We start from the raw sequence: 13,079 nt of genomic DNA on the forward strand, positions 1-13,079 counted from the left end.
TGAGTGTGTGTGAGTGTGTATGTATGTGTGACTGCATATTTGTGTGAGCATGTATGTAAGCGTGCATGTGTGTATAAGTATGTGTATGTCTGTGCATATGTGCCATGTGTGTACATGTGTGTATACATGTGTGTGAGTATACATATGTAAGTGTGCATGTGTGTATGAGTGTGTGTGAGTGTGTATGTATGTGTGACTACATATTTGTGTGAGCATGTATGTAAGAGTGCATGTGTGTATGAATGTGTGTGTAAGTATGTGTATGTAAGCGTGCATGTGTGTATGAATGTGTGTGTAAGTATGTGTATGTCTGTGCATATGTGCCGTGTGTGTACATGTGTGTATACATGTGTTGAGTATACATGTGTAAGTGTGCATGTGTGTATGAGTCTGTGAGAATGTGTGTATGTCTGTGTGTGTGTGTGTGCATGTGTGTATATGTGTGTGAGTGTACATATACAAGTCTGTGAATGTGTGTATGTCTGTGCTTATGTGTGTGTGCATGCATGGGTGCAGTGTGTGTGTGTGTGTGTGTGTGTGTGTGTAAGCTATATGGCATTAGTAGAAGGAACCAGGGCTTATTATCCAGAATGCATTCAAATGTTTGTTTCCTGAAATAACGAGGAGCTAGAAAACAAAAAGAGAGGGGCAGGCAGTTGAGAGATCCAAGGGTCTGAAGCAAAGTCAGAGTGTGCTAGCAGGCTCTGCCCGGCAGCTCTACCCTAGGACAGGGCAGGTGAAGAGACTGGCCCAACACAGCTGAGGTGACATCGTACTGTATGAGAGAGAGGGTGTCAATGCTGCCCTGACTCTCATATCAACCAGCATCAACCAGCTGCCCCTGTACTCTACCTCCTACATGTTAGTTATACGAGACTACCACCAGCTGACACACTCCAATTTAACTCTGTGCAACCCTGAAATAGTTACACACTGGATGTGAAGTGACTAGCTAGGCCTGTCTCATCTACTACTGTAAACAGGCACCATGACCAAGGCAAGTCTTATAAGGACAGCATTTAATTGGGGCTGGCTTACAGGTTCAAAGGTTCAGTCCATTGTCATCAAGGCAGGAACATGACAGCATCCAGGCAGGCATGGTGCAGGAGGAGCTGAGAGTTCTGTGTCTTCATCTGAAGGCTGCTAGCAGAATACTGACTTCCAGGAAGCTAGGATGAAGGTCTTAAAGCCCACACCCACAGTGACACACCTACTCCAACAAGGCCACACCCACTCCAACAAGGCCACACCTTCTAATAGTGCCACTCCCTGGGCCGAGCATATACAAACCATCACAGATAGGTCCTTTGCAGAGTCCTCAGGATGCTGGGTCCTTATCTGAGTGTTTTTTATCCTATAAGATTCTTTGGACCTGCACTCCCTTCTCAGTCCCTGATGCTGTACTGTCCAGAGCCATCCCTGGAACAGCAGGGACACCAAGACCTCCTACTGGAGGAAGCTAATCCCATAGGACCACAGTAGTCTGAAGGATTATTAATGTTAGTCTAGAGTTTACTGTGGAGAAATGTGGAGGTCATTGACAAGGGTCTTATTTCAGGACCAGAGCAGTTGTAGAGGAAACAGTCGTTCGGGGAGAGGGGATTGGGTTTGGGAGTGACTTTGTGCAGAAGACTGTGTTAGAATTTAAAGACCTGGGTGAGGTCAGGGGTCTCAGGGGGGCTAATGCTACCAGGATGGATATTGTTTGCAAAGAAACCACACAAACAGGGACCAAAGGGATTAAGACAGAATGTGTGTTTTGGGAACTCAGAAGCCAGAGGTGACATTCAAAATGTTTTAATAATCAACATAGATGACGTAGCCCCAGCCTGGTGGATACAAGAAACCTGGAAATCCCCTGCTATTCTAGGCATTATTAAGCCTTTATTGACTACTGCTTCTTGGGGACACTTCAAAGGATACAAGTACAGACAGGAGATTCATTGGGCCGAGCTAGTCACTTCACAGCCAGTGTGTAATTATTTCAGGGTTGCACACAGTTAAATTGGAGCGTGTCAGCTGGATACTATTGCTGGCAGTAGTCTCACGTAACTAATGTGTAGGAGGTAGAGAAACAAAGTGTGCATGGAGTGACCACGGAACTCACAATGGAATAGAGTCACACTCCCTGAGGAACTATAAAAGCCCTTCTAAAGGTGGGGTCAGTCTGCATTGTTTACATTTTCACCCTTAAGAGCACTGTGCCTCTGTGAAGAAAGAAGGAGCAGGCAGGGAAGGAACACTACCAGTGGTGTACTGAGAAGAAAATAAGAACCAATCTTTAGCCATCAGTAAGCTCCCATTGTAAGGAAATTCCAGGGATGTGTACACTACATGACTCTTAGGGATTTCCCAGCCTGGGAAGAAAGCAAGCTTTCTTACCTCCTCCCCCCACTCCAGTTCTGATATTCCACTCTCATCAGAGATCGAGGCTGTTGCCCTACTCTGTGCATGTCCAGTTTCAGAGTAAGAGACTGATGTTGCTGTTTTCAAGATAGCAGCTTCAAGAAGCGCCAACCCAGTGTGGCCCAGGAGCATCTTCAGAATCATCGGGAAGAGTCCTGATTTAAAACCCCTGAGAGCTGAGCTCACCCTGGGCACCCACCCAGAGGGCTAGCTAGCATCCACCAGAGTCTAGACCCAAAAAGATCTTGTCCTATTACTGTGTCTTGTCCTTAACTTGAGACAAGTTCAAGACTTATGCACAGTGAAGGTAAGGTTTGTGCCTACCCTTGCTGAAGATACAGATCTTCCTGAAATAACTCAAAAGGAATATTTTGAAGGCACGATTATTCAATTTTCATTGCTGTGCTGAAAGATACATTCGTGTCTTCAGGGGGTGGGGGGAGGCTCAGAGCAGTGGTTCTCACCTTTCCTTACGCTGTGACCCTTTAATACAGTTCCTCAGGTTCCTCCCTGCAACCACAATTTTTTCTTCTTTTTTACTACTTCATAACTGTAAATCTCCTACTGCTGTGTGACTCTGCTATGAGTCACAATGTAAATATCTGATATGCAGGATGTCTGACGTTCTGCCTCTCCGAAGGAGTCATTCAACTCCCAGAGGGGTTGTGACCCACAAGGTGAGAACAGCTGGCTCTGAGCATGTTCTCCTTGCTTGGTCGCCTTTAAGCCTCTGTCAGGGCAGAAAGAACATCACAACAAAGGAAAGCGATTTACCTCATGATGGTCAGAAGGCAGAAAGATGAAAGAAAAAATGGAGAACAAGACACACCCTTCAAGAGCATGCCTTGAGCTGGAATTGGTAGTATAACTGTAAAATAGGAAATGGGAAGAAAAAAATTAGGAATTTAAGGCCGTTGTTAAATTATGTACATATATATAATATATAAGAATTATATTATATGAATTATATATAATGTATAAATTATATACACACACACACACACACGTGTGTGTGTGTGTGTGTGTATGTTTATAAAACAGCATTGCCTGGAACAAACTGAGGGTACCCCAATTCTACTTGTATAATAACCCAGGAAGTGTTAGAAGGGAGGTGATAGCAGAAAGATAACCAAGTGTCATCTCTGCACCCTATAGTCTGTAATATTGGCTCTTCTTCATACATGAGCCAGGATGGTGTGTTCTTCCCACCGACAAAGACCAGAACCTTTACTCAGACCCATTCCTCTTCCCTGTGTATGAAGCTGGTTTGGAATCCAAAGTCTAAGTGTCTGTCTGTCTCACTTACACATGTCTGCAGTCTGGTGTAGGAGCCATCTTGTCAGTTCAAACAGAAGTCGACTATGGGTAGACTTCTCCAAAGCGTTCATGGTTTTTTAAGATCCAGAAGAAGACTTGGAAAGGGACCAACATGCTCTCTGAGGTGCTTGGGCTCTGCTTTATGGTCTCATCAATCCAAGGCCCTTGCATGGACGGTCTTGAAAGATGCGCCATGTGATGCAGTCCTAAGTGTGGCGTCTCCCAGAGCTACAGAGCTCTATACTCCATGATACAAGAGCCCTGGTGCCAGAGCAAGAGAGAGGCTGTGAGAGGGTTCTGAGGGTTGGCATAAAGACATAAGCCTGCATAGGAAGACTCTTGCCTGTAACTAGAAATCTCCTGTGTTGTTTTCGCCCTACCATTTGTGGCTATGGAGTCAGCTCTGGGTTTTGTTGTGTGTATTGACGTGATCTCATACATAAAAGGCCAGTGTCAGTGAGGTTCATGTCTGTTTCAGAATGAATGGTCCCAGTGAAAGCTAAAATATCACTCTCCATCTGTGCGTTGATAAAAGTGAGGATCTGTGATCTGCGCCTGTGGGGAGAGTTAATGTTATTGATTAGACTCTGAAGCTCTCTTAGGCAGGGGCTAATGCACACCAAGAAAGCAGTGAATCAGAAATAATCTCCCAATCTGGAATTTCCCTAAGAGTCATTCTGAATGGCTTGTCCCGAAATAGCCCCGGCTCTCCTTTATACATACTTGGTTCTAGTTTTCAAAAACAGATTCTGAGCATTTTGATCTCCTCTTTAATGCCTTCCTGCTATGCATCCTGGGGCTGTGAGTCAGGAAATGGTCTTTCCAGTACCGGGGCTGGAGAGAGCCTAGTCCCAGGCAGATGGGTTCTCAGCAAACACGAGGAATGGGTACGTACAGCTTTGTATCTGCTCAAAGCCTCAGCTGCTTCTGAACAGTTTCTGTTTCCTTACCCAGAACTCACTGTGAACAGGGAGCCATTCATAGATTGTGGAACTAGTTAGCATACTATTGTACAAAGGTAAGCATTTTCAACAAGCCAGACAGCATCAGATGGAACAAAGATACCGATGTCTGTCTATGTTGTATACAGTAATAAAGGCTGACTTAATATGTCCTTGTTTATACCAGAGTTAGATTGATCCCACTGATCCCAAAGTATAAAAACTTTCCTCTAACCCAGTCAAGTTCTCAAGAGAATATAGATAAGCCACTATTAAAACCCAGCTCTGTTCCCTCGTGTGTGTGTGTGTGTGTGTGTTTGTGTGGTGTGTATGTCTGTGTGTGTGTCTGTGTGTGTGTGAATGTGTATATGTCTGTATGTGCGGTATGTGTGTGTGTCTGTGTGTGTATGTATATATGTCTGTGTGTTCTGTATGTATATATGTCTGTATACATGCTTGGCTATGTGTGTGCACACAGCACATGTGCACTCTTACCTGTGGAAGTTAGAGGTATATGTCAGGTCTTGACTTCACCCATGCTCCACCTTACATTGTGGAAGTGGTTCTCTCACTGAACTTAAAACTTGCCTTTGGCCACACGGACTGTCGAGTGACCTCCAGGAAGCCACATGTCCACCTACCACCACCATCTCTCAGGTGCTCAAGCTTGTGCAGTATTCTAGTTTGTTTTTCTGTTGCTGGGATAAAAACCACAACAAATGCAACTCAGGGAGGAAATGGTTTGTTACATCTTACAAATTAAGAGTCCATCAGGAAGGGAATCAGGGCAGGAACTAAAGACAGGACTTGGAGGCAGGGACTGAAGCGGAAGCCATAGGGGGTGCTGCTTAGTGGCTTGCTTGCACCTCATGGCTTGCTTAGCCTGATTTCTTATACAGCCAGGGACCACATGCATAAGGATGGCGCCGCCCACAGTAGGCGAGGCCATCCCACATCAACCATTAATGAAGAAAATGCCTACAGACGCGCCTATTTGCTAATCTGGCGAGGTGATCCTACCGTGAGGAGTTTCTCCTCCAGACAACTGTGTGTCAAGGTGACAAAAGCTAACCGGCACATGCAACAAGCACTGTGCGTGCTAGGCCATCTATCCAGGCCCCTGTGTTCCTTTTTTCCTTGTACATAGGCCTGGTGGGAGAAGGGCAAGCCTTTAGGGCAGCAGTTCTCAACCTGAGATTCACCACTCCATGGTGGGGCCATGGGCGTCAAACGACCCTTTCACAGGGGTCACATATCCAGACATCCTGCATATCAGATATTTACATCATGATTCGTAGCTGTAGCAAAATCACAGTTATGAAGTAGCAACAAAAATAATCTCATGGCTGAGCGGGGAGGTCACCACAACATGAGGAACTGTATTAAAGGGTCACAGTATTAGGAAGGTTAAGAACCACTGCTTTATGCAAAAAGGTATGATTATTGCTCCCAAAGCCCCAGGTATGGTCCAGTTCAAACCTGCTAATGGGTAAAAGAACTCAGGAATTCCCCCCAGGGCTCGTGGGTCAGCTGTCACCTGGGAGATTTCCTATGTGGGACCAGACTTTAAACCCCATTATGGGAAGCTCTCCCTGAGAGACCAGGAGGAGGCTTCCCTTTCTTTGGTTGAGATGGAAGAAGCTGTCTGCCTCTTAGCTTTGACCCTAGTATGCATAGTTGACACTGTCGCATGCTCTCTTCGGCTTCTCACCAAATGACCGCTCAAACTTGGTGTCTGTACCTGAATCCAAAAGAGATGCATCGAGTGCATCATGGCGTAGCACTTACAGACTTTGACTAATGCAAAGATACTCCAAGGACCAAAATTAGAAAGATCAGATTTGATTAGAGGACCTCAAAATGACCCTACCAGGGGTCACGTAACTGAATATCAGTTGAAAGTTGCTCTAAGCACATGAATTTAGTAAGCCAGTGAGTTAAACTATCACAGGCCTGCATGCAGACGTACATGCACACGCACGCACGCACGCACACGATTAGAAGGTCAGTCAATCCTGTCATGCAGTGTTGAGCCTGTGACAAAGAATTTGAACCTGGCCAAAACATAAAGACTAGACTCTAAACTTCCTTGCAAGTACCAGATACTTCTTGCTTCCCTCAGACTCGCCCTAGGAACCCATCCCCGCCCCCAACTCTGGTAAGAACCTGCTCTTGTTAAGCTTGTCTCAGACTCAGTGTCCCTGACTGTGTGGCCTCATCTCTCCAGCAAGCCAAGTTCCCACCCACGAGCAAGTTTACAATGCATTTGAGAATTTTTTGTAACACTTTGAAGCCAGGAAAATAAAATGGCTCTTCAAAGATAACATTTAAAAAAATAATACTAAGACTTAAATACCGAATCTTGCATAAGTGTGCATTTGCGCCTGCGTACACACAGCGAGCTGGCAATGAGGGGATGAAAAGGGTCCCGCTAGCACCACGCCAGGGGCAGGAAGCAGCCTCCATTTCTGCAACCCTGTGGTTAGGCTCCAGGCTCGATGCCTTTGGAAATACAGATGGCTGGCAGAGAAAAAGGAAGCACGAGGTGGCTGCCAGCTCCACATTGCTTTTTCCAGGAAGGCCTAAGAAGATCGGGGGTGGTGGGGGCGGGCCAGTCAGCACAGAGCCGTGACAGATTCCAGTCTTGCTTAATTGGGGTATTGCCAAGCTCTGAGAGTCACCGCTGGCATTTGGGCTTCTAGCCTGGGGTGGTGTTTCCTACTGGGCCTTGTGGGATGTGAGCCACTCACTGTTCTAGGGAGGTAGGCAGTGAGAACCTGGGATCAGGATGCTCCTCCTCACCAGCATCCGTTCAAGCCCACACAGCACGGTGAAAAGGATTGTGTGGGCTAAGACTCTGTGCTGTGAGAAGAGACCTCCTGTGACTTTCTCCTTCCTCCCGGAGAGGCAGTGGGCTTCCACGAAACCCATCCAGCAAGTCTTCCTTAGATCTTCGGTATCCCACTGAGGCCTGGACCTGTTTGGTTAAAGGTGCAGGCAGGCTTGTACATCTTAGATTGACAGCAGAAAGGGCTTAAGTTGGGGTGGTTCGGTTGCTTAGCAAGATGGTGTCTCTATGGGCATGTGCTGCCCCTGGTGGCCGGTTGTTTAACTCCACTTCCATATTGAGAAAAGAATGCGGTTCCTGTGACCTTAATATCCTCACCGCACACCTCATTAGCAAGCTATCCTTCATAAAGGGCATATTAGCATTTAGCCCTTGCAACTAATCCTACCAAGAATCCAGTTCAAAGAACCAAGCTCAGGCAATTCAGGGGCTTTTCCCAAGTTCATGCAGCTAGTCCACGTGAGGATTGCAATGTGCCTTCCAAACCACTGACTCCCCAAGCCTGGTGTGTGCTGTAGCTCACCACAGTGGGCTCTGCCAGGAGGGACGCGCATCCAGGAAGAAAGGTCCTCAAGGGAAAAGAGATGGCCAAGGCGATGCTGAGAGGTTAGTGAAAGAATGTGACTCATTGGTTTGTGTTACTGGAGATCACAAGACAACTGTCCAGATGATGCCACCCCCAAAGGGAGACCGTCCTTCAGTTCCTCCAGAAGGGAGCATGTCCTTTCTAAATGACTTTGAAGTCCTTCTAAGGAAATCAACTTGGGGACACAAACATTTTTCTGCCCCCCCCCCCCCTTTGTAGAGGAAGATCATAACTTAAAAGAAAGGTAGACTGTGGGAAGTAGTCTATACGGACAATATCCAATGTGAACTCTGGTTTCCCAGTCTGTGAGTTAAGAAGTCAGAGTAGGTAGCTGAGGAGGCAACTCAGTTGGTAGAGTTTGTGCTACGTAACCATGAGACCCCCCAAGTTCAATCCCTAGAACTCCCCCCCCCCCTTTTAATCCCAGAGCTAAGGAAGCAGAGACAGGTATCCAGAGGCTTGCTGGCTAGTCTGCTAAACTTACTGGTAAGCTGCAAGTAAGACCAAGTGTCAAAACGATGGTGATTAGCCCCTTAGGAGTGACCCCTTAGGATGGCCTTTGTCTTCCACACACAAGCACATCTATGCATCCACAGTGACCTGCATCCCCTATTCCCTCCTTCCCACATCAGAGTGTGTGGAAAGGAATCCTCTGGCTCAGCACAGCGGACTCCCCCAGAGATCAGGAAGAACTTCATTCTCCTTTTTGACCTTCTCCTCCTCCCCTCTGCTTCCTCTTCCCCTTCTTTCTTTTTCCCCTTCCCACCTTGTCTGTCTTCTTGGAATCTTATCTCTCTTGAAGTCCTTGCTGTAGCCACTCCCTTACCTCAGCCCTGAGAGTAGACAACGGCAGATAGACATCACGGTACGTGTCTTAAGAGCCTCCCTCCGGAAGCACACCTTTCACCTGAGTTAACATAGAGGATTATGTATGTCCATTAATGTAAACTGAACTTGATCTGGTGGCTTGGCAACTAGCACTGTGATTTTCAAAAAACAACCATCCCAAAGGATACTTAGGAATCTCCTGGAGAAAGTAGGCATTCGGAGAATCATAAATGGTGTTTTAACTATGTTGTAACTATCTATTAATATGTATAGGTGATTAAAAAAAAAAAGAGAGAGAACTTAGAATTTTTAATACGAAGTGGTAAACAAAGCCCTCCTAACAGAGAACTTATTTGATTTGTAGCTGAAAAAAAAAAAAGTCATCTGATGGCAAGGTGGGGGGAAACACTAAGAGGAATGATGGCATATCATGTTTGAGGGGAAACTCGCTCGCTGAAGGTGAAGGGCCAGCCTTCATTCATCTGCTCAGACGGTCAGCTGGTACGTGGGTTCCATCCACTGTGTGCCTGCCTGCATTCACTGTTGTAAATATGAGCAGAAGGTCGAACCTAAGAAAGAGGTTGCTTTCCTCATAGAACGAAGGTTCAAAATGGAGGCAGAGCAGACAGGGGCAAACTAATTCACAGGGTAGTTTCCCACCTGCTAAGTGCATGCTGGGAAGGGTAGTAGCAGAAATAGAATTTGAAAAGATTAAAGTTACAGAGGCAGTGGATCTCTGTAAGTTAAAGGCCAGTCTCATCTACATAGAAAATTCTAGAACAACCAGGACTACATAGTGAAACCCTATCTGAAAACAAAATTAAATCTCTGGTTTAGGACAGTAGACTGGAATTAGCAAGGTAATATTAATAAGGGAAATGGAACCCTTCATTCATATTAAAGCAGGCATTGCCCTAATGAAGCAGAGAAGACTGTGGCAAGAAACCCTTTTTAGATCTTTTTCCTGTAGAGTGGGGCCTGTGTTGTTTGCTTGTGGGCCAGGAGGTGGGGGAGGTGGCGTTCGTTTTCATTCAAAGTCTCAGTCTGTGACCATAAAGCTCTCTCACACACAGGCATGCACACAGTGCAATTATCAGTTTCATTGATCTTTTAAGAACAAGGTCCAAATCAAAGGGATAATTTCATTTTTAATTAGACTGCATTTCAAGTGCTTTCGCTTAAGATAAGTGCCAAACGTTCAGGACACTGACAGACCAGAAAGCCCACAGAGGGCCCTTGTCACAGTCTGTGATGTTTGATTAACAAATTTGTGGTGTGAGTGGGACAGACAGTCCCCAAGGTCCTGTGACACATCGTTGAAAGAACAAGGGGACGGGAAACCAAGACAGCCTGTCCAGATGTCTTCAGAGCCCGCAGTCAGGGAAGGTTGTTTGTTTGGTTTGAATTTGTTTTGAGCCAGGGTTTCTCTATGTAGCTCTGGCTGTCCTGAAACTCGATATGTAGACCAGGCTGGCCTTGAATTTACAGAGATCTGTCTGCCAGATTGCTGGATTAAAGGTGTTTGCCACCATGCCTGACCTGAAACTGTTGCTTAAACGTTTCTGACCATAATGCCTCTAAGGTAGGGAAAGCCAAGAATGTAGTAGCCCCTTGTAAGCCTTGCATTCATCCCTCATCTCATAAATATTCATAAAGGCATTGAGCCAGTATAAGAGTGACCTACAAGTATTTCATAAGCTCTTCAGCTTTGCCGTCTCAGAACAAGTGATTGCTTGACTATATTCCTGCTCAGCTATGTTATCATAAGGCCAGGGAGTGATCTAATAGTGGAATTTTTAAAATTTATTTAAACAATTTTCCAAATCTTAAAATCCAGAATAAAGGATTCCATACACACACACACACACACACACACACACACACACACACACACACACACACATGTGACCACACATTCTTGGTTATAACATCAAATGCAAACAACCTCGGTGTCTTGGTGATCTCAAATTCTGTATCCTCCCATCCCCCTGGCAGGCGAGGAAGAAAGGAGCCTGGACAAGCTGGAAACATGAATGTTTTAGTCTGAACGAAGGTGATGCAGGGTACCACCCGTCAGGGCCTTGCAAGTGGGAGGGACCAGGATGAGGCCTTTAAGTACCCAGCAGGGCCGAGGGATATCTGTCCTCTGAAGGACGGGGATAAGCTACCATTTGTGGCCACAGACGAAGCAGGCAGGGATCAGAACAAGTGTGCCACCCGAACAGTAACTCCCACTATTTGCCCTCCTCCCTACACATCTCACTGGCTGCCAGGCGATGTATTTCTCCTCTTGCCATTCAGAATAGGTTCTCGTCTCACTTGCCAAAAGTTCTCTTCCCTTTATCAAACATTTACTGACTACTTATTCAGAGTGGTCTCATTTCAGGCCCATTGCCAGAGGAAAACATCCACAAAGGTTAGCGCGGATGGTATTCTTCGTTTGCAATGTTTTCTGTGTGACCTTGGCAAAGTAGAGCTCCCTCACCCTGTTTCTCCATCCATAAGATGGGGTCTCCGAAAGATTTTTTTAAAGTATACATAACTACCAAGTCCAGTATTTTTGGCCCCAATAAATTATCTTCTGGGATTATTCTTAGCCTCAAGTCTATATAGACTCCCATCTGGCTCCTAATGAATGAGGTTTTTTTAATTATTATTATTTGTTGTTTGGTGTTTGCTACTTAGAATCAAACCCAGGTATCACCCATGCTGAGCGTGAGCTTTCCCATTAGGCTGCCCCTCTAGTCCCAAGCTTTTCTGGTATTATTTAGGACTTTCTATCGGTACGTGGAAGTCCACTTACATAATGGACTCTGCTTGGAACCCAGGAAGAATGAGTGGGAGGGCGTGTTGTTGTATGTTCTCTTAGCACAATGATTATCCTTGTTTGTCGCTGGAGGAGGAGGAAGGGTTTGTGTTTTATTGAAAACCAACACCAGGGAGAACAGAGTAACTCTTTCTTCTCCCAAGGTCATCCTTTCTGTTTTTATTCATTTTGAAATAGAGTCTCTTGTAGCCCAGGCTGGCTGGGAATACATTGTATCCAAGGATGACCTTACTATCCCTTTGAACTTAGGAGCCCCACGCTCCTACCTCTCAGCTGCTGGCGTTCCAACTGAACTTCGGGCCTCGTGCACGCCCTCTGCCAACTGAACTACATTCCCTAATCCTTGTTTCTGTTTTAACTTTTGTTCTAAGGCTAAATTAATAAGCTAAAATGTAACATGAAAATTTGAAGTTGCCTTGGTCCAGGAGTAGCAATTCCCTGCAGTGTGTCTGTCTTTCTGGGCCCTGTGACGAGGATTTTGTGGTCCTGGTGGCCTCTCCTCTGAAAGGATTTGAAGCTTTGATCTTGATAGTAGAGTGAGAACAGTTTCTCTCTGCCTTCCCAAGCCAATTGAGTCTCCTAGCCAACCTCTAGGGACCTTCTTGTCCTTGAGTCTAGAACTGCTGCCTTTTGCATCCTCTCTAGTTCCAACTTCCTGTGCTGGCATCTCAAGGCTGGCCGTTCCCAGGGTATGATTCTTTCCTCATCCTTATCCAAGACTGTCTCCTCACCCACGCAGCATCTTGAATGCCTGTTCATGCTCATGCGAGAGCCTTTCTCGGCCCATTTCCTCCCTCCTCATTGAATCCATGTGGTCTCCCCTCTTAAGAGGCAAACGGATAAGAACCTTACAGCTTACCTCACGTCCAGTGTATGCTCGCTCATTCATGCTCCGTCTACAACAGAGTCAGATGTGTCGAGTAGCAAAACACCTGGTGCTCAGGTCGCTTTTCCCAGAGAGTCTGCTTTCATTGCTCCGGGATGTGGCCTGGGCCTCAGGATGTCTTAAAGACCTTGCATTATATAGTTCATTACATAGCTGAGGTTGAGAACCACTCGACACAGTTGGTCCCTAAGCTGGTGCTAGATTCTAATAATAGCTTTATTTGTTCACCCAAGCGGCTTATGGGCCACAGTGTTTAAAATAGTTCAAGTGAGAATGTTAAAACATCAAAGTGGCTAATTTCCACTTTGGGTTAATTTGATTGGTTTAAGGGAATGAATACTATGGTTACTTTGTTGAAAATTCGATTTCTGGGTTGCTCTGGGCTCCCATGCCGAGGACGAGCTTCCCTGAGCTCTGAGCATAGCTGAGCAGAGTGTATA

At 45.8% G+C, this 13,079-nt stretch overlaps 1 protein-coding gene and 1 long non-coding RNA gene across 2 annotated transcripts in view; one reads left to right on the forward strand and one right to left on the reverse strand.

Annotated features, from left to right (window-relative positions):
* Ppm1h (protein phosphatase, Mg2+/Mn2+ dependent 1H) overlaps positions 1-13,079 on the forward strand; it is a 257,165-nt gene that overhangs the window by 200,904 nt on the left and 43,182 nt on the right. The window lies entirely within an intron of this gene.
* Positions 996-12,810, reverse strand: LOC143436261 (uncharacterized). Its single transcript, XR_013106400.1, has 3 exons — positions 12,613-12,810; positions 3,713-3,984; positions 996-3,274 (listed from the first exon to the last, which is right to left on the reverse strand). It is a non-coding gene; the product is annotated as an uncharacterized LOC143436261 (long non-coding RNA).

This window comes from Arvicanthis niloticus, chromosome 22, assembly GCF_011762505.2.
Source record: "Arvicanthis niloticus isolate mArvNil1 chromosome 22, mArvNil1.pat.X, whole genome shotgun sequence".
Taxonomy (NCBI): Eukaryota; Metazoa; Chordata; class Mammalia; order Rodentia; family Muridae; genus Arvicanthis; species Arvicanthis niloticus.